This window comes from Stenella coeruleoalba (assembly GCF_951394435.1).
Source record: "Stenella coeruleoalba genome assembly, contig: scaffold_111, whole genome shotgun sequence".
Classification (NCBI taxonomy): domain Eukaryota; kingdom Metazoa; phylum Chordata; class Mammalia; order Artiodactyla; family Delphinidae; genus Stenella; species Stenella coeruleoalba.
This window is the reverse complement of record NW_027645943.1, coordinates 507,118-529,400: the sequence shown is the minus strand read 5'-3', so window position 1 is coordinate 529,400 and position 22,283 is coordinate 507,118. Positions and strand designations below refer to the sequence as shown.

Genomic DNA, 22,283 nt, shown 5'->3' with positions numbered 1-22,283 from the left:
GAAATAACCAAAGGCTCAGTGTGCCGTGCCGGAACCAGATTAGGGCCTGAAGCCATCCTGCAGTGTTGCGGCCAGCTCAAAAGAAAGCGAGTTGAAGAAAGGAGCTCAGGGGCACTGTAATTCACAAACCTGCAGAGTTATAAATGACAGCTATCGTCCAAAAATAGACTGAAGTAAGGCTGCCAAGAGGACTTGAAAGCGGGGCAGAATTGCAGGAAACCGATTTCAAGAGGTAGACTGGAATTGCATTGAAAGCATAGGAAAAGAGGCAGAACGTCCACAATGATGCACTTGGCCAAAAAGGGCGTATGCGTTTTTTCCTGAATATATTCAGGAAAAAACGCATACGCCCTTTTTGGCCAACCAAGCAAGCTTGCAAAGGAAATCTGCACTACAATGAAGTCTCACTTCCCCCCTGTCAAAAGGGCTATCTGAAAAAAGTGTAAAATCCAGAAAGGCAGGACAGGCCATGGAGAACTGGGAGCCTTGTTATGCTGATGGGTGGGATGTAAATTACCAACAGACACTCAGAAGAAGTGTATGGTGTTTTCTGAAACATCTAAAAAACAAAGCAACAGAGCCTAGGGCACTGCCACTTATGGTCCTATAGCTTAGGGAAATTAAAATCAAAAAGACACAGCCACCCAAAAGTTTGGGACGCCTCTGTTTACAAGAACCTCGTTTACAGTACAAGTTCAACATCGCAGAAAGTGAGAAATGGATAAAGAAGTTGTGGTATTTACTTAAAAAGCAATATCACTCAGCAATGAAATCTGTGTCATCAGGCCCTTAGCAGCACAATGAGTGGATTCAGGTATGATGATTCTAACTGAAATAAGTCACACAGAAAAAGAAACATCATAAGATATCAGTAATACACGGAATGTAAACTTGGCTACACAGGAACTGAATTACAGAACAGAACAGGGTCTCAAATTTCGAAAACCAACTTATGCTTGCTTAAGGGGAAAGGTGAGTTGGGGTGCTGCATAAAACCAGAGATTGAAATGAGCACAGATAAAGTTCCTTAAGCCAAATATGGAAGAGACAAGAGCTACTCCTTGCTCAACGAAATGGACTCAACACCCCATATTAAACGCCTAAGAATGTACCTAAGTAGTAAGTATCTTAAAACCTATGGATTGCTATGTCTCCGAAAGAGAATCAAGCATGTGTACAGGGGCATAAACGCAGCAGTGATAGGATTGGAGAGGTTCGGTGAGCAAATGAAGACCCTTTGAAGTCATATTGCATGGTACCCATTCCACGGGTTTCAACTACCCAGGTTTAAGGTATTCTTCCTTCAGCTAAAACATGCATGTGGAACCCAAGTATGATCAACCATGTGAACGGGAGACGTGTTCAAATATGTCTCAGTTTTCCTCCCCTGGTACTCGGGTGCAACATTCCAGACGCTTTACTAACACTCTCCCCACTTGGAAAGTCAGCGCCTTTAACCTCCTGTTTGGCCCAGTTTGCAATTTCTGCGGAAGATGAACAGGAATAGCGAGAACCAATGAGAGGCTAGCTGGAGGTGTCTGGACGGGCAAATTTAACTCTCATTTCCCACCAGGAAGAGGAAATAACCAAAGGCTCAGTGTGCCGTGCCGGAACCAGATTAGGGCCTGAAGCCATCCTGCAGTGTTGCGGCCAGCTCAAAAGAAAGCGAGTTGAAGAAAGGAGCTCAGGGGCACTGTAATTCACAAACCTGCAGAGTTATAAATGACAGCTATCGTCCAAAAATAGACTGAAGTAAGGCTGCCAAGAGGACTTGAAAGCGGGGCAGAATTGCAGGAAACCGATTTCAGGAGGTAGACTGGAATTGCATTGAAAGCATAGGAAAAGAGGCAGAACGTCCACAATGATGCACTTGGCCAAAAAGGGCGTATGCGTTTTTTCCTGAATATATTCAGGAAAAAACGCATACGCCCTTTTTGGCCAACCAAGCAAGCTTGCAAAGGAAATCTGCACTACAATGAAGTCTCACTTCCCCCCGGTCAAAAGGGCCATCTGAAAAAAGTGTAAAATCCAGAAAGGCAGGACAGGACATGGAGAACTGGGAGCCTTGTTATGCTGATGGGCGGGATGTAAATTGCCAACAGACACTCAGAAGAAGTGTATGGTGTTTCCTGAAACATCTAAAAAACAAAGCAACAGAGCCTAGGGCACTTCCACTTATGGTCCTATAGCTTAGGGAATTTAAAATCAAAAAGACACAGCCACCCCAAAATTTCGAACGGCTCTGTTTACAAGAACCTCGTTTACAGTACAAGTTCAACATCACAGAAAGTGAAAAATGGATAAAGAAGTTCTGGTATTTACTTACAAAGCAATATCACTCAACAATGAAATCTGTGTCATCAGGCCCTTAGCAGCACAATGAGTGGATTCAGGTATGATGATTCTAACTGAAATAAGTCACACAGAAAAAGAAACATCATAAGATATCAGTAATACACGGAATGTAAACTTGGCTACACAGGAACTGAATTACAGAACAGAACAGGGTCTCAAATTTAGAAAACCAACTTATGCTTGCTTAAGGGGAAAGGTGAGTTGGGGTGCTGCATAAAACCAGAGATTGAAATGAGCACAGATAAAGTTCCTTAAGCCAAATATGGAATAGACAAGAGCTACTCCTTGCTCAACGAAATGGACTCAACACCCCATATTAAACGCCTAAGAATGTACCTGACTAGTAAGTATCTTAAAACCTATGGATTGCTATGTCTCCGAAAGAGAATCAAGCATGTGTACAGGGGCATAAACGCAGCAGTGATAGGATTGGAGAGGTTCGGTGAGCAAATGAAGACCCTTTGAAGTCATATTGCATGGTACCCATTCCACGGGTTTCAACTACCCAGGTTTAAGGTATTCTTCCTTCAGCTAAAACATGCATGTGGAACCTAGAGTATGATCAACCATCTGATCGGGAGACGTGTTCAAATATGTCTCAGTTTTCCTCCCCTGGTACTCGGGTGCAACATTCCAGACGCTTTACTAACACTCTCCCCACTTGGAAAGTCAGCACCTTTAACCTCCTGTTTGGCCTAGTTTGCAATTTCTGCGGAAGATGAACAGGAATAGCGAGAACCAATGAGAGGCTAGCTGGAGGTGTCTGGACGGGCAAATTTAACTCTCATTTCCCACCAGGAAGAGGAAATAACCAAAGGCTCAGTGTGCCGTGCCGGAACCAGATTAGGGCCTGAAGCCATCCTGCAGTGTTGCGGCCAGCTCAAAAGAAAGCGAGTTGAAGAAAGGAGCTCAGGGGCACTGTAATTCACAAACCTGCAGAGTTATAAATGACAGCTATCGTCCAAAAATAGACTGAAGTAAGGCTGCCAAGAGGACTTGAAAGCGGGGCAGAATTGCAGGAAACCGATTTCAAGAGGTAGACTGGAATTGCATTGAAAGCATAGGAAAAGAGGCAGAACGTCCACAATGATGCACTTGGCCAAAAAGGGCGTATGCGTTTTTTCCTGAATATATTCAGGAAAAAACGCATACGCCCTTTTTGGCCAACCAAGCAAGCTTGCAAAGGAAATCTGCACTACAATGAAGTCTCACTTCCCCCCTGTCAAAAGGGCTATCTGAAAAAAGTGTAAAATCCAGAAAGGCAGGACAGGCCATGGAGAACTGGGAGCCTTGTTATGCTGATGGGTGGGATGTAAATTACCAACAGACACTCAGAAGAAGTGTATGGTGTTTTCTGAAACATCTAAAAAACAAAGCAACAGAGCCTAGGGCACTGCCACTTATGGTCCTATAGCTTAGGGAAATTAAAATCAAAAAGACACAGCCACCCAAAAGTTTGGGACGCCTCTGTTTACAAGAACCTCGTTTACAGTACAAGTTCAACATCGCAGAAAGTGAGAAATGGATAAAGAAGTTGTGGTATTTACTTAAAAAGCAATATCACTCAGCAATGAAATCTGTGTCATCAGGCCCTTAGCAGCACAATGAGTGGATTCAGGTATGATGATTCTAACTGAAATAAGTCACACAGAAAAAGAAACATCATAAGATATCAGTAATACACGGAATGTAAACTTGGCTACACAGGAACTGAATTACAGAACAGAACAGGGTCTCAAATTTCGAAAACCAACTTATGCTTGCTTAAGGGGAAAGGTGAGTTGGGGTGCTGCATAAAACCAGAGATTGAAATGAGCACAGATAAAGTTCCTTAAGCCAAATATGGAAGAGACAAGAGCTACTCCTTGCTCAACGAAATGGACTCAACACCCCATATTAAACGCCTAAGAATGTACCTAAGTAGTAAGTATCTTAAAACCTATGGATTGCTATGTCTCCGAAAGAGAATCAAGCATGTGTACAGGGGCATAAACGCAGCAGTGATAGGATTGGAGAGGTTCGGTGAGCAAATGAAGACCCTTTGAAGTCATATTGCATGGTACCCATTCCACGGGTTTCAACTACCCAGGTTTAAGGTATTCTTCCTTCAGCTAAAACATGCATGTGGAACCCAAGTATGATCAACCATGTGAACGGGAGACGTGTTCAAATATGTCTCAGTTTTCCTCCCCTGGTACTCGGGTGCAACATTCCAGACGCTTTACTAACACTCTCCCCACTTGGAAAGTCAGCGCCTTTAACCTCCTGTTTGGCCCAGTTTGCAATTTCTGCGGAAGATGAACAGGAATAGCGAGAACCAATGAGAGGCTAGCTGGAGGTGTCTGGACGGGCAAATTTAACTCTCATTTCCCACCAGGAAGAGGAAATAACCAAAGGCTCAGTGTGCCGTGCCGGAACCAGATTAGGGCCTGAAGCCATCCTGCAGTGTTGCGGCCAGCTCAAAAGAAAGCGAGTTGAAGAAAGGAGCTCAGGGGCACTGTAATTCACAAACCTGCAGAGTTATAAATGACAGCTATCGTCCAAAAATAGACTGAAGTAAGGCTGCCAAGAGGACTTGAAAGCGGGGCAGAATTGCAGGAAACCGATTTCAGGAGGTAGACTGGAATTGCATTGAAAGCATAGGAAAAGAGGCAGAACGTCCACAATGATGCACTTGGCCAAAAAGGGCGTATGCGTTTTTTCCTGAATATATTCAGGAAAAAACGCATACGCCCTTTTTGGCCAACCAAGCAAGCTTGCAAAGGAAATCTGCACTACAATGAAGTCTCACTTCCCCCCGGTCAAAAGGGCCATCTGAAAAAAGTGTAAAATCCAGAAAGGCAGGACAGGACATGGAGAACTGGGAGCCTTGTTATGCTGATGGGCGGGATGTAAATTGCCAACAGACACTCAGAAGAAGTGTATGGTGTTTCCTGAAACATCTAAAAAACAAAGCAACAGAGCCTAGGGCACTTCCACTTATGGTCCTATAGCTTAGGGAATTTAAAATCAAAAAGACACAGCCACCCCAAAATTTCGAACGGCTCTGTTTACAAGAACCTCGTTTACAGTACAAGTTCAACATCACAGAAAGTGAAAAATGGATAAAGAAGTTCTGGTATTTACTTACAAAGCAATATCACTCAACAATGAAATCTGTGTCATCAGGCCCTTAGCAGCACAATGAGTGGATTCAGGTATGATGATTCTAACTGAAATAAGTCACACAGAAAAAGAAACATCATAAGATATCAGTAATACACGGAATGTAAACTTGGCTACACAGGAACTGAATTACAGAACAGAACAGGGTCTCAAATTTAGAAAACCAACTTATGCTTGCTTAAGGGGAAAGGTGAGTTGGGGTGCTGCATAAAACCAGAGATTGAAATGAGCACAGATAAAGTTCCTTAAGCCAAATATGGAATAGACAAGAGCTACTCCTTGCTCAACGAAATGGACTCAACACCCCATATTAAACGCCTAAGAATGTACCTGACTAGTAAGTATCTTAAAACCTATGGATTGCTATGTCTCCGAAAGAGAATCAAGCATGTGTACAGGGGCATAAACGCAGCAGTGATAGGATTGGAGAGGTTCGGTGAGCAAATGAAGACCCTTTGAAGTCATATTTCATGGTACCCATTCCACGGGTTTCAACTACCCAGGTTTAAGGTATTCTTCCTTCAGCTAAAACATGCATGTGGAACCTAGAGTATGATCAACCATCTGATCGGGAGACGTGTTCAAATATGTCTCAGTTTTCCTCCCCTGGTACTCGGGTGCAACATTCCAGACGCTTTACTAACACTCTCCCCACTTGGAAAGTCAGCACGTTTAACCTCCTGTTTGGCCCAGTTTGCAATTTCTGCGGAAGATGAACAGGAATAGCGAGAACCAATGAGAGGCTAGCTGGAGGTGTCTGGACGGGCAAATTTAACTCTCATTTCCCACCAGGAAGAGGAAATAACCAAAGGCTCAGTGTGCCGTGCCGGAACCAGATTAGGGCCTGAAGCCATCCTGCAGTGTTGCGGCCAGCTCAAAAGAAAGCGAGTTGAAGAAAGGAGCTCAGGGGCACTGTAATTCACAAACCTGCAGAGTTATAAATGACAGCTATCGTCCAAAAATAGACTGAAGTAAGGCTGCCAAGAGGACTTGAAAGCGGGGCAGAATTGCAGGAAACCGATTTCAGGAGGTAGACTGGAATTGCATTGAAAGCATAGGAAAAGAGGCAGAACGTCCACAATGATGCACTTGGCCAAAAAGGGCGTATGCGTTTTTTCCTGAATATATTCAGGAAAAAACGCATACGCCCTTTTTGGCCAACCAAGCAAGCTTGCAAAGGAAATCTGCACTACAATGAAGTCTCACTTCCCCCCTGTCAAAAGGGCTATCTGAAAAAAGTGTAAAATCCAGAAAGGCAGGACAGGCCATGGAGAACTGGGAGCCTTGTTATGCTGATGGGCGGGATGTAAATTACCAACAGACACTCAGAAGAAGTGTATGGTGTTTTCTGAAACATCTAAAAAACAAAGCAACAGAGCCTAGGGCACTGCCACTTATGGTCCTATAGCTTAGGGAAATTAAAATCAAAAAGACACAGCCACCCAAAAGTTTGGGACGCCTCTGTTTACAAGAACCTCGTTTACAGTACAAGTTCAACATCGCAGAAAGTGAAAAATGGATAAAGAAGTTGTGGTATTTACTTAAAAAGCAATATCACTCAGCAATGAAATCTGTGTCATCAGGCCCTTAGCAGCACAATGAGTGGATTCAGGTATGATGATTCTAACTGAAATAAGTCACACAGAAAAAGAAACATCATAAGATATCAGTAATACACGGAATGTAAACTTGGCTACACAGGAACTGAATTACAGAACAGCACAGGGTCTCAAATTTCGAAAACCAACTTATGCTTGCTTAAGGGGAAAGGTGAGTTGGGGTGCTGCATAAAACCAGAGATTGAAATGAGCACAGATAAAGTTCCTTAAGCCAAATATGGAATAGACAAGAGCTACTCCTTGCTCAACGAAATGAACTCAACACCCCATATTAAACGCCTAAGAATGTACCTAACTAGTAAGTATCTTAAAACCTATGGATTGCTATGTCTAAGAAAGAGAATCAAGCATGTGTACAGGGGCATAAACGCAGCAGTGATAGGATTGGAGAGGTTCGGTGAGCAAATGAAGACCCTTTGAAGTCATATTGCATGGTACCCATTCCCCGGGTTTCAACTACCCAGGTTTAAGGTATTCTTCCTTCAGCTAAAACATGCATGTGGAACCCAAGTATGATCAACCATGTGAACGGGAGACGTGTTCAAATATGTCTCAGTTTTCTTCCCCTGGTACTCGGGTGCAACATTCCAGACGCTTTACTAACACTCTCCCCACTTGGAGAGTCAGTCCCTTTAACCTCCTGTTTGGCCCAGTTTGCAATTTCTGTGGAAGATGAACCGGAATAGCGAGAACCAATGAGAGGCTAGCTGGAGGTGTCTGGACGGGCAAATTTAACTCTCATTTCCCACCAGGAAGAGGAATTAACCAAAGGCTCAGCGTGCCGTGCCGGTACCAGATTAGGGCCTGAAGCAATCCTGCGGTGTTACGGCCAGCTCAAAAGAAAGCGAGTTGAAGAAAGGAGCTCAGGGGCACTGTAATTCACAAACCTGCAGAGTTATAAATGACAGCTATCGTCCAAAAATAGACTGAAGTAAGGCTGCCAAGAGGACTTGAAAGCGGGGCAGAATTGCAGGAAACCGATTTCAGGAGGTAGACTGGAATTGCATTGAAAGCATAGGAAAAGAGGCAGAACGTCCACAATGATGCACTTGGCCAAAAAGGGCGTATGCGTTTTTTCCTGAATATATTCAGGAAAAAACGCATACGCCCTTTTTGGCCAACCAAGCAAGCTTGCAAAGGAAATCTGCACTACAATGAAATTTCACTTCCCCCCGGTCAAAAGGGCCATCTGAGAAAAGTGTAAAATCCAGAAAGGCAGGACAGGCCATGGAGAACTGGGAGCCTTGTTATGCTGATGGGCGGGATGTAAATTGCCAACAGACACTCGGGAGAAGTGTATGGTGTTTCCTGAAACATCTAAAAAACAAAGCAACAGAGCCTAGGGCACTTCCACTTATGGTCCTATAGCTTAGGGAAATTAAAATCAAAAAGACACAGCCACCCCAAAGTTTGGGACGCCTCCGTTTACAAGAACCTCGTTTACCGTACAAGTTCAATATCACAGAAAGTGAAAAATGGATAAAGAACTTGTGGTATTCACTTACAAAGCAATATCACTCAGCAATGAAATCTATGTCATCAGGCCCTTAGCAGCACAATGAGTGGATTCAGGTATGATGATTCTAACTGAAATAAGTCACACAGAAAAAGAAACATCATAAGATATCAGTAATACACGGAATGTAAACTTGGCTACACAGGAACTGAATTACAGAACAGAACAGGGTCTCAAATTTAGAAAACCAACTTATGCTTGCTTAAGGGTAAAGGTGAGTTGGGGTGCTGCATAAAACCAGAGATTGAAATGAGCACAGATAAAGTTCCTTAAGCCAAATATGGAATAGACAAGAGCTACTCCTTGCTCAACGAAATGGACTCAACACCGCATATTAAACGCCTAAGAATGTACCTAACTAGTAAGTATCTTAAAGCCTATGGATTGCTATGTCTCCGAAAGAGAATCAAGCAAGTGTACAGGGGCATAAACGCAGCAGTGATAGGATTGGAGAGGTTCGGTGAGCAAATGAAGACCCTTTGAAGTCATATTGAATGGTACCCATTTCACGGGTCTCAACTCTCCAGGTTTAAGGTATTCTTCCTTCAGCTAAAACATGCCTGTGGAACCCAGAGTATGATCAACCATGTGAACGGGAGACGTGTTCAAATATGTCTCAGTTTCCCTCCCCTGGTACTCGGGTGCAACATTCCAGATGCTTTACTATCATTCTCCCGTCTTGGAGAGTCAGTCCCTTTAACCTCCTGTTTGGCCCAGCTTGCAATTTCTGCGGAAGATGAACAGGAATAGCGAGAACCAATGAGAGGCTAGCTGGAGGTGTCTGGACGGGCAAATTTAACTCTCATTTCCCACCAGGAAGAGGAATTAACCAAAGGCTCAGCGTGCCGTGCCGGTAACAGATTAGGGCCTGAAGCCATCCTGCGGTGTTGCGGCCAGCTCACAAGAAAGCGAGTTGAAGAAAGGAGCTCAGGGGCACTGTAATTCACAAACCTGCAGAGTTATAAATGACAGCTATCGTCCAAAAATAGACTGAAGTAAGGCTGTCAAGAGGACTTGAAAGCGGGGCAGAATTGCAGGAAACCGATTTCAGGAGGTAGACTGGAATTGCATTGAAAGCATAGGAAAAGAGGCAGACCGTCCACAATGATGCACTTGGCCAAAAAGGCCGTATGCGTTTTTTCCTGAATATATTCAGGAAAAAACGCATACGCCCTTTTTGGCCAACCAAGCAAACTTGCAAAGGAAATCTGCACTACAATGAAGTCTCACTTCCACCCGGTCAAAAGGGCCATCTGAAAAAAGTGTAAAATCCACAAAGGCAGGACAGGCCATGGAGAACTGGGAGCCTTGTTATGCTGATGGGCGGGATGTAAATTGCCAACAACCACTCGGGAGAAGTGTATGGTGTTTCCTGAAACATCTAAAAAACAAAGCAACAGAACCTAGGGCACTTCCACTTATGGTCCTATAGCTTAGGGAAATTAAAATCAAAAAGACACAGCCACCCCAAAGTTTGGAACGGCTCTGTTTACAAGAACCTCGTTTACAGTACAAGTTCAACATCGCAGAAATTGAAAAATGGAGAAAGAAGTTGTGGTATTTACTTACAAAGCAATATCACTCAGCAATGAAATCTGTGTCATCAGGCCCTTAGCAGCACAATGAGTGGATTCAGGTATGATGATTCTAACTGAAATAAGTCACACCGAAAAAGAAACATCATAAGATATCAGTAATACACGGAATGTAAACTTGGCTACACAGGAACTGAATTACAGAACAGAACAGGGTCTCAAATTTAGAAAACCAACTTATGCTTGCTTAAGGGTAAAGGTGAGTTGGGGTGCTGCATAAAACCAGAGATTGAAATGAGCACAGATAAAGTTCATTAAGCCAAATATGGAATAGACAAGAGCTACTCCTTGCTCAACGAAATGGACTCAACACCGCATATTAAACGCCTAAGAATGTACCTGACTAGTAAGTATCTTAAAACCTATGGATTGCTATGTCTCCAAAAGAGAATCAAGCGTGTGTACAGGGGCATAAACGCAGCAGTGATAGGATTGGAGAGGTTCGGTGAGCAAATGAAGACCCTTTGAAGTCATATTGCATGGTACCCATTCCACGGGTTTCAACTACCCAGGTTTTAGGTATTCTTCCTTCAGCTAAAACATGCATGTGGAACCCAGAGTATGATCAACCATGTGATCGGGAGACGTGTTCAAATATGTCTCAGTTTTCGTACCCTGGTACTCGGGTGCAACATTCCAGACGCTTTACTAACACTCTCCCCACTTGGAGAGTCAGCACCTTTAACCTCCTGTTTGGCCCAGTTTGCAATTTCTGCGGAAGATGAACAGGAATAGCGAGAACCAATGAGAGGCTAGCTGGAGGTGTCTGGACGGGCAAATTTAACTCTCATTTCCCACCAGAAAGAGGAATTAACCAAAGGATCAGCGTGCCGTGCCGGAACCAGATTAGGGCCTGAAGCCATCCTGCGGTGTTGCGGCCAGGTCACAAGAAAGCGAGTTGAAGAAAGGAGCTCAGGGGCACTGTAATTCACAAACCTGCAGAGTTATAAATGACAGCTATCGTCCAAAAATAGACTGAAGTAAGGCTGCCAAGAGGACTTGAAAGCGGGGCAGAATTGCAGGAAACCGATTTCAGGAGGTAGACTGGAATTGCATTGAAAGCATAGGAAAAGAGGCAGAACGTCCACAATGATGCACTTGGCCAAAAAGGGCGTATGCGTTTTTTCCTGAATATATTCAGGAAAAAACGCATACGCCCTTTTTGGCCAACCAAGCAAGCTTGCAAAGGAAATCTGCACTACAATGAAATTTCACTTCCCCCCGGTCAAAAGGGCCATCTGAAAAAAGTGTAAAATCCAGAAAGGCAGGACAGGCCATGGAGAACTGGGAGCCTTGTTATGCTGATGTGCGGGATGTAAATTGCCAACAGACACTCGGGAGAAGTGTATGGTGTTTCCTGAAACATCTAAAAAACAAAGCAACAGAGCCTAGGGCACTTCCACTTATGGTCCTATAGCTTAGGGAAATTAAAATCAAAAAGACACAGCCACCCCAAAGTTTGGGACGCCTCTGTTTACAAGAACGTCGTTTACCGTACAAGTTCAATATCACAGAAAGTGAAAAATGGATAAAGAACTTGTGGTATTCACTTACAAAGCAATATCACTCAGCAATGAAATCTATGTCATCAGGCCCTTAGCAGCACAATGAGTGGATTCAGGTATGATGATTCTAACTGAAATAAGTCACACAGAAAAAGAAACATCATAAGATATCAGTAATACACGGAATGTAAACTTGGCTACACAGGAACTGAATTACAGAACAGAACAGGGTCTCAAATTTAGAAAACCAACTTATGCTTGCTTAAGGGTAAAGGTGAGTTGGGGTGCTGCATAAAACCAGAGATTGAAATGAGCACAGATAAAGTTCCTTAAGCCAAATATGGAATAGACAAGAGCTACTCCTTGCTCAACGAAATGGACTCAACACCGCATATTAAACGCCTAAGAATGTACCTGACTAGTAAGTATCTTAAAGCCTATGGATTGCTATGTCTCCGAAAGAGAATCAAGCAAGTGTACAGGGGCATAAACGCAGCAGTGATAGGATTGGAGAGGTTCGGTGAGCAAATGAATACCCTTTGAAGTCATACTGAATGGTACCCATTTCACGGGTCTCAACTCTCCAGGTTTAAGGTATTCTTCCTTCAGCTAAAACATGCATGTGGAACCCAGAGTATGATCAACCATGTGAACGGGAGACGTGTTCAAATATGTCTCAGTTTCCCTCCCCTGGTACTCGGGTGCAACATTCCAGATGCTTTACTATCATTCTCCCGTCTTGGAGAGTCAGTCCCTTTAACCTCCTGTTTGGCCCAGCTTGCAATTTCTGCGGAAGATGAACAGGAATAGCGAGAACCAATGAGAGGCTAGCTGGAGGTGTCTGGACGGGCAAATTTAACTCTCATTTCCCACCAGGAAGAGGAATTAACCAAAGGCTCAGCGTGCCGTGCCGGTACCAGATTAGGGCCTGAAGCCATCCTGCGGTGTTGCGGCCAGCTCACAAGAAAGCGAGTTGAAGAAAGGAGCTCAGGGGCACTGTAATTCACAAACCTGCAGAGTTATAAATGACAGCTATCGTCCAAAAATAGACTGAAGTAAGGCTGTCAAGAGGACTTGAAAGCGGGGCAGAATTGCAGGAAACCGATTTCAGGAGGTAGACTGGAATTGCATTGAAAGCATAGGAAAAGAGGCAGAACGTCCACAATGATGCACTTGGCCAAAAAGGGCGTATGCGTTTTTTCCTGAATATATTCAGGAAAAAACGCATACGCCCTTTTTGGCCAACCAAGCAAGCTTGCAAAGGAAATCTGCACTACAATGAAGTCTCATGTCCCCCCGGTCAAAAGGGCCATCTGAAAAATGTGTAAAATCCAGAAAGGCAGGACAGGCCATGGAGAACTGGGAGCCTTGGTATGCTGATGGGCGGGATGTAAATTGCCAACAGACACTCGGGAGAAGTGTATGGTGTTTCCTGAAACATCTAAAAAACAAAGCAACAGAGCCTAGGGCACTGCCACTTATGGTCCTATAGCTTAGGGAAATTAAAATCAAAAAGACACAGCCACCCCAAAGTTTGGGACGCCTCTGTTTATAAGAACCTCGTTTACAGTACAAGTTCAACATCGCAGAAAGTGAAAAATGGATAAAGAAGTTGTGGTATTCACTGACAAAGCAATATCACTCAGCAATGAAATCTATGTCATCAGGACCTTAGCAGCACAATGAGTGGATTCAGGTATGATGATTCTAACTGAAATAAGTCACACAGAAAACGAAACATCATAAGATATCAGTAATACACGGAATGTAAACTTGGCTACACAGGAACTGAATTACAGAACAGAACAGGGTCTCAAATTTAGAAAACCAACTTATGCTTGCTTAAGGGTAAAGGTGAGTTGGGGTGCTGCATAAAACCAGAGATTGAAATGAGCACAGATAAAGTTCCTTAAGCCAAATATGGAATAGACAAGAGCTACTCCTTGCTCAACGAAATGGACTCAACACCGCATATTAAACGCCTAAGAATGTACCTGACTAGAAAGTATCTTAAAACCTATAGATTGCTATGTCTCCGAAAGAGAATCAAGCATGTGTACAGGGGCATAAACGCAGCAGTGATAGGATTGGAGAGGTTCGGTGAGCAAATGAAGACCCTTTGAAGTCATATTGCATGGTACCCATTCCACGGGTTTCAACTACCCAGGTTTTAGGTATTCTTCCTTCAGCTAAAACATGCATGTGGAACCCAAGTATGATCAACCATGTGAACGGGAGACGTGTTCTAATATGTCTCAGTTTTCCTCCCCTGGTACTCGGGTGCAACATTCCAGACGCTTTACTAACACTCTCCCCACTTGGAAAGTCAGCGCCTTTAACCTCCTGTTTGGCTCAGTTTGCAATTTCTGCGGAAGATGAACAGGAATAGCGAGAACCAATGAGAGGCTAGCTGGAGGTGTCTGGACGGGCAAATTTAACTCTCACTTCCCACCAGGAAGAGGAATTAACCAAAGGCTCAGCATGCCGTGCCAGAGCCAGATTAGGGCCTGAAGACATCCTGCGGTGTTGCGGCCAGCTCACAAGAAAGCGAGTTGAAGAAAGGAGCTCAGGGGCACTGTAATTCACAAACCTGCAGAGTTATAAATGACAGCTATCGTCCAAAAATAGACTGAAGTAAGGCTGCCAAGAGGACTTGAAAGCGGGGCAGAATTGCAGGAAACCGATTTCAGGAGGTAGACTGGAATTGCATTGAAAGCATAGGAAAAGAGGCAGAACGTCCACAATGATGCACTTGGCCATAAAGGGCGTATGCGTTTTTTCCTGAATATATTCAGGAAAAAACGCATACGCCCTTTTTGGCCAATCAAGCAAACTTGCAAAGCACATCTGCACTACAATGAAGTCGCACTTCTACCCGGTCAAAAGGTCCATCTGAAAAAAGTGTAAAATCCAGAAAGGCAGGACAGGCCATGGAGAACTGGGAGCCTTGTTAAGCTGATGGGCGGGATGTAAATTGCCAACAGACACTCAGGAGAAGTGTATGGTGTTTCCTGAAACATCTAAAAAACAAAGCAACAGAGCCTAGGGCACTTCCACTTATGGTCCTATAGCTTAGGGAAATTAAAATCAAAAAGACACAGCCACCCCAAAGTTTGGGACGCCTCCGTTTACAAGAACCGCGTTTACGGTACAAGTTCAATATCACAGAAAGTGAAAAATGGATAAAGAACTTGTGGTACTTACGTACAATGCAGTATCACTCAGCAATGAAATCTATGTCATCAGGCCCATAGCAGCATAATGAGTGGATTCAGGTACGATGATTCTAACTGAAATAAGTCACACAGAAAAAGAAACATCATAAGATATCACTAATACACGGAATGTAAACTTGGCTACACAGGAACTGCATTCCAAAACAGAACAGGGTCTCAAATTTAGAAAACCAACTTATGCTTGCTTAAGGGGAAAGGTGAGTTGGGGTGCTGCATAAAACCAGAGATTGAAATGAGCACAGATAAAGGTCCTTAAGCCAAATATGGAATAGACAAGAGCTACTCCTTGCTCAACGAAATGGACTCAACACCGCATATTAAACGCCTAAGAATGTACCTGACTAGTAAGTATCTTAAAGCCTATGGATTGCTATGTCTCCGAAAGAGAATCAAGCAACTGTACAGGGGCATAAACGCAGCAGTGATAGGATTGGAGAGGTTCGGTGAGCAAATGAAGACCCTTTGAAGTCATACTGAATGGTACCCATTTCACGGGTCTCAACTCTCCAGGTTTAAGGTATTCTTCCTTCAGCTAAAACATGCATGTGGAACCCAGAGTATGATCAACCATGTGAACGGGAGACGTGTTCAAATATGTCTCAGTTTCCCTCCCCTGGTACTCGGGTGCAACATTCCAGACGCTTTAGTATCATTCTCCCGTCTTGGAGAGTCAGTCCCTTTAACCTCCTGTTTGGCCCAGCTTGCAATTTCTGCGGAAGATGAACAGGAATAGAGAGAACCAATGAGAGGCTAGCTGGAGGTGTCTGGACGGGCAAATTTAACTCTCATTTCCCACCAGGAAGAGGAATTAACCAAAGGCTTAGCGTGCCGTGCCGGAACGAGATTAGGGCCTGAAGCCATCCTGCGGTGTTGCGGCCAGGTCACAAGAAAGCGAGTTGAAGAAAGGAGCTCAGGGGCACTGTAATTCACAAACCTGCAGAGTTATAAATGACAGCTATCGTCCAAAAATAGACTGAAGTAAGGCTGCCAAGAGGACTTGAAAGCGGGGCAGAATTGCAGGAAACCGATTTCAGGAGGTAGACTGGAATTGCATTGAAAGCATAGGAAAAGAGGCAGAACGTCCACAATGATGCACTTGGCCAAAAAGGGCGTATGCGTTTTTTCCTGAATATATTCAGGAAAAAAAGCATACGCCCTTTTTGGCCAACCAAGCAAGCTTGCAAAGGAAATCTGCACTACAATGAAGTCTCATGTCCCCCCGGTCAAAAGGGCCATCTGAAAAATGTGTAAAATCCAGAAAGGCAGGACAGGCCATGGAGAACTGGGAGCCTTGGTATGCTGATGGGCGGGATGTAAATTGCCAACAGACACTCGGGAGAAGTGTACGGTGTTTCCTGAAACATCTAAAAAACAAAGCAACAGAGCCTAGGGCACTGCCACTTATGGTCCTATAGCTTAGGGAAATTAAAATCAAAAAGACACAGCCACCCCAAAGTTTGGGACGCCTCTGTTTATAAGAACCTCGTTTACAGTACAAGTTCAACATCGCAGAAAGTGAAAAATGGATAAAGAAGTTGTGGTATTCACTTACAAAGCAATATCACTCAGCAATGAAATCTATGTCATCAGGACCTTAGCAGCACAATGAGTGGATTCAGGTATGATGATTCTAACTGAAATAAGTCACACAGAAAACGAAACATCATAAGATATCAGTAATACACGGAATGTAAACTTGGCTACACAGGAACTGAATTACAGAACAGAACAGGGTCTCAAATTTAGAAAACCAACTTATGCTTGCTTAAGGGTAAAGGTGAGTTGGGGTGCTGCATAAAACCAGAGATTGAAATGAGCACAGATAAAGTTCCTTAAGCCAAATATGGAATAGACAAGAGCTACTCCTTGCTCAACGAAATGGACTCAACACCGCATATTAAACGCCTAAGAATGTACCTGACTAGAAAGTATCTTAAAACCTATAGATTGCTATGTCTCCGAAAGAGAATCAAGCATGTGTACAGGGGCATAAACGCAGCAGTGATAGGATTGGAGAGGTTCGGTGAGCAAATGAAGACCCTTTGAAGTCATATTGCATGGTACCCATTCCACGGGTTTCAACTACCCAGGTTTTAGGTATTCTTCCTTCAGCTAAAACATGCATGTGGAACCCAAGTATGATCAACCATGTGAACGGGAGACGTGTTCTAATATGTCTCAGTTTTCCTCCCCTGGTACTCGGGTGCAACATTCCAGACGCTTTACTAACACTCTCCCCACTTGGAAAGTCAGCGCCTTTAACCTCCTGTTTGGCTCAGTTTGCAATTTCTGCGGAAGATGAACAGGAATAGCGAGAACCAATGAGAGGCTAGCTGGAGGTGTCTGGACGGGCAAATTTAACTCTCACTTCCCACCAGGAAGAGGAATTAACCAAAGGCTCAGCATGCCGTGCCAGAGCCAGATTAGGGCCTGAAGACATCCTGCGGTGTTGCGGCCAGCTCACAAGAAAGCGAGTTGAAGAAAGGAGCTCAGGGGCACTGTAATTCACAAACCTGCAGAGTTATAAATGACAGCTATCGTCCAAAAATATACTGAAGTAAGGCTGCCAAGAGGACTTGAAAGCGGGGCAGAATTGCAGGAAACCGATTTCAGGAGGTAGACTGGAATTGCATTGAAAGCATAGGAAAAGAGGCAGAACGTCCACAATGATGCACTTGGCCATAAAGGGCGTATGCGTTTTTTCCTGAATATATTCAGGATAAAACGCATACGCCCTTTTTGGCCAATCAAGCAAACTTGCAAAGCACATCTGCACTACAATGAAGTCGCACTTCTACCCGGTCAAAAGGTCCATCTGAAAAAAGTGTAAAATCCAGAAAGGCAGGACAGGCCATGGAGAACTGGGAGCCTTGTTAAGCTGATGGGCGGGATGTAAATTGTCAACAGACACTCAGGAGAAGTGTATGGTGTTTCCTGAAACATCTAAAAAACAAAGCAACAGAGCCTAGGGCACTTCCACTTATGGTCCTATAGCTTAGGGAAATTAAAATCAAAAAGACACAGCCACCCCAAAGTTTGGGACGCCTCCGTTTACAAGAACCGCGTTTACGGTACAAGTTCAATATCACAGAAAGTGAAAAATGGATAAAGAACTTGTGGTACTTACGTACAATGCAGTATCACTCAGCAATGAAATCTATGTCATCAGGCCCATAGCAGCATAATGAGTGGATTCAGGTACGATGATTCTAACTGAAATAAGTCACACAGAAAAAGAAACATCATAAGATATCACTAATACACGGAATGTAAACTTGGCTACACAGGAACTGCATTCCAAAACAGAACAGGGTCTCAAATTTAGAAAACCAACTTATGCTTGCTTAAAGGGAAAGGTGAGTTGGGGTGCTGCATAAAACCAGAGATTGAAATGAGCACAGATAAAGGTCCTTAAGCCAAATATGGAATAGACAAGAGCTACTCCTTGCTCAACGCAATGGACTCAACACCGCATATTAAAAGCCTAAGAATGTACCTGACTAGTAAGTATCTTAAAACCTATGGATTGCTATGTCTCCAAAAGAGAATCAAGCGTGTGTACAGGGGCATAAACGCAGCAGTGATAGGATTGGAGAGGTTCGTTGAGCAAATGAAGACCCTTTGAAGTCATATTGCATGGTACCCATTACACGGGTCTCAACTCTCCAGGTTTAAGGTATTCTTTCTTTAGATAAAACATGCATGTGGAACCCAGAGTATGATCAACCATGTGAACGGGAGACGTGTTCAAATATGTCTCAGTTTTCCTCCCCTGGTACTCGGGTGCAACATTCCAGACGCTTTACTAACACTCTCCCCACTTGGAGAGTCAGTCCCTTTAACCTCCTGTTTGGCCCAGTTTGCAATTTCTGCGGAAGATGAACAGGAATAGCGAGAACCAATGAGAGACTAGCTGGAGGTGTCTGAACGGGCAAATTTAACTCTCATTTCCCACCAGGAAGAGGAATTAACCAAAGGCTCAGCATGCCGGGCCGGAACCAGATTAGGGCCTGAAGCCATCCTGCGGTGTTGTGGCCAGGTTACAAGAAAGCGAGTTGAAGAAAGGAGCTCAGGGGCACTGTAATTCAGAAACCTGCAGAGTTATAAATGACAGCTATCGTCCAAAAATAGACTGAAGTAAGGCTGCCAAGAGGACTTGAAAGCGGGGCAGAATTGCAGGAAACCAATTTCAGGAGGTAGACTGGAATTGCATTGAAAGCATAGGAAAAGAGGCAGAACGTCCACAATGATGCACTTGGCCAAAAAGGGCGTATGCGTTTTTTCCTGAATATATTCAGGAAAAAACGCATACGCCCTTTTTGGCCAACCAAGCAAGCTTGCAAAGGAAATCTGCACTACAATGAAGTCTCACTTCCCCCCGGTCAAAAGGGCCATCTGAAAAAAGTGTAAAATCCAGAAAGGCAGGACAGGCCATGGAGAACTGGGAGCCTTGTTATGCTGATGGGCGGGATGTAAATTGCCAACAACCACTCGGGAGAAGTGTATGGTGTTTCCTGAAACATCTAAAAAACAAAGCAACAGAACCTAGGGCACTTCCACTTATGGTCCTATAGCTTAGGGAAATTAAAATCAAAAAGACACAGCCACCCCAAAGTTTGGAACGGCTCTGTTTACAAGAACCTCGTTTACAGTACAAGTTCAACATCGCAGAAAGTGAAAAATGGATAAAGAAGTTGTGGTATTTACTTACAAAGCAATATCACTCAGCAATGAAATCTGTGTCATCAGGCCCTTAGCAGCACAATGAGTGGATTCAGGTATGCTGATTCTAACTGAAATAAGTCACACAGAAAAAGAAACATCATAAGACATCAGTAATACACGGAATGTAAACTTGGCTACACAGGAACTGAATTACAGAACAGAACAGGGTCTCAAATTTAGAAAACCAACTTATGCTTGCTTAAGGGGAAAGGTGAGTTGGGGTGCTGCATAAAACCAGAGATTGAAATGAGCACAGATAAAGTTCCTTAAGCCAAATATGGAATAGACAAGAGCTACTCCTTGCTCAATGAAATGGACTCAACACCGCATATTAAACGCCTAAGAATGTACCTGACTAGTAAGTATCTTAAAACCTATGGATTGCTGTGTCTCCGAAAGAGAATCAAGCATGTGTACAGGGGCATAAACGCAGCAGTGATAGGATTGGAGAGGTTCGGTGAGCAAATGAAGACCCTTTGAAGTCATATTGCATGGTACCCATTACACGGGTCTTAACTCTCCAGGTTTAAGGTATTCTTCCTTCAGCTAAAACCTGCATGTGGAACCCAGAGTATGATCAACCATGTGAACGGGAGACGTGTTCAAATATGTCTCAGTTTTCCTCCCCTGGTACTCGGGTGCAACATTCCAGACGCTTTACTAACACTCTCCCCACTTGGAGAGTCAGCGCCTTTAACCTCCTGTTTGGCCCAGTTTGCAATTTCTGCGGAAGATGAACAGGAATAGCGAGAACCAATGAGAGACTAGCTGGAGGTGTCTGGACGGGCAAATTTAACTCTCATTTCCCACCAGGAAGAGGAAATAAGCAAAGGCTCAGCGTGCCGTGCCGGAACCAGATTAGGGCCTGAAGCCATCCTGCGGTGTTGCGGCCAGGTCACAAGAAAGCGAGTTGAAGAAAGGAGCTCAGGGGCACTGTAATTCACAAACCTGCAGAGTTATAAATGACAGCTATCGTCCAAAAATAGACTGAAGTAAGGCTGCCAAGAGGACTTGAAAGCGGGGCAGAATTGCAGGAAACCAATTTCAGGAGGTAGACTGGAATTGCATTGAAAGCATAGGAAAAGAGGCAGAACGTCCACAATGATGCACTTGGCCAAAAAGGGCGTATGCGTTTTTTCCTGAATATATTCAGGAAAAAACGCATACGCCCTTTTTGGCCAACCAAGCAAGCTTGCAAAGGAAATCTGCACTACAATGAAGTCTCACTTCCCCCTGGTCAAAAGGGCCATCTGAAAAAAGTGTAAAATCCAGAAAGGCAGGACAGGCCATGGAGAACTGGGAGCCTTGTTATGCTGATGGGCGGGATGTAAATTGCCAACAGACACTCAGGAGAAGTGTATGTTGTTTCCTGAAACATCTAAAAAACAAAGCAACAGAGCCTAGGGCACTGCCACTTATGGTCCTATAGCTTAGGGAAATTAAAATCAAAAAGACACAGCCACCCCAAAGTTTGGGACGCCTCTGTTTAGAATAACTACGTTTACCGTACAAGTTCAATATCACAGAAAGTGAAAAATGGATAAAGAACTTGTGGTACTTACGTACAATGCAGTATCACTCAGCAATGAAATCTATGTCATCAGGCCCGTAGCAGCATAATGAGTGGATTCAGGTACGATGATTCTAACTGAAATAAGTCACACAGAAAAAGAAACATCATAAGATATCACTAATACACGGAATGTAAACTTGGCTACACAGGAACTGAATTACAGAACAGAACAGGGTCTCAAATTTAGAAAACCAACTTATGCTTGCTTAAGGGGAAAGGTGAGTTGGGGTGCTGCATAAAACCAGAGATTGAAATGAGCACAGATAAAGTTCCTTAAGCCAAATATGGAATAGACAAGAGCTACTCCTTGCTCAACGAAATGGACTCAACACCGCATATTAAACGGCTAAGAATGTACCTGACTAGTAAGTATCTTAAAACCTATAGATTGCTATGTCTCCGAAAGAGAATCAAGCATGTGTACAGGGGCATAAACGCAGCAGTGATAGGATTGGAGAGGTTCGGTGAGCAAATGAAGACCCTTTGAAGTCATATTGCATGGTACCCATTCCACGGGTTTCAACTACCCAGGTTTTAGGTATTCTTCCTTCATCTAAAACATGCATGTGGAACCTAGAGTAAGATCAACCATGTGATCGGGAGACGTGTTCAAATATGTCTCAGTTTTCCTCCCCTGGTACTCGGGTGCAACATTCCAGACGCTTTACTAACACTCTCCCCACTTGGAGAGTCAGCGTCTTTAACCTCCTGTTTGGCCCAGTTTGCAATTTCTGTGGAAGATGAACAGGAATAGCGAGAACCAATGAGAGGCTAGCTGGAGGTGTCTGGACGGGCAAATTTAACTCTCATTTCCCACCAGGAAGAGGAAATAACCAAAGGCTCAGCGTGCCATACCGGAACCAGATTAGGGCCTGAAGCCATCCTGCGGTGTTGCGGCCAGCTCAAAAGAAAGCGAGTTGAAGAAAGGAGCTCAGGGGCACTGTAATTCACAAACCTGCAGAGTTATAAATGACAGCTATCGTCCAAAAAAGGA

The 22,283-nt window shown here is 43.9% G+C and overlaps 1 long non-coding RNA gene across 19 annotated transcripts in view; it reads right to left on the bottom strand.

Annotated features, from left to right (window-relative positions):
- Window positions 1–22,283, bottom strand: part of LOC307181455 — a 947,438-nt gene that overhangs the window by 451,020 nt on the left and 474,135 nt on the right. For 14 of the 19 annotated variants that reach the window (XR_013826785.1, XR_013826786.1, XR_013826787.1 and 11 more), the window contains exons 3-5: window positions 7,062–7,147; window positions 3,903–3,984; window positions 744–825 (exon numbers count right to left, since the gene is read on the bottom strand). This is a non-coding gene — a long non-coding RNA (uncharacterized lncRNA). Of the gene's footprint in view, window positions 1–743; window positions 826–3,902; window positions 3,985–7,061; window positions 7,148–14,959; window positions 15,023–22,283 lie in introns of those variants that run through there. The other 5 variants (XR_013826796.1, XR_013826800.1, XR_013826801.1 and 2 more) reach the window with 2 other exon arrangements.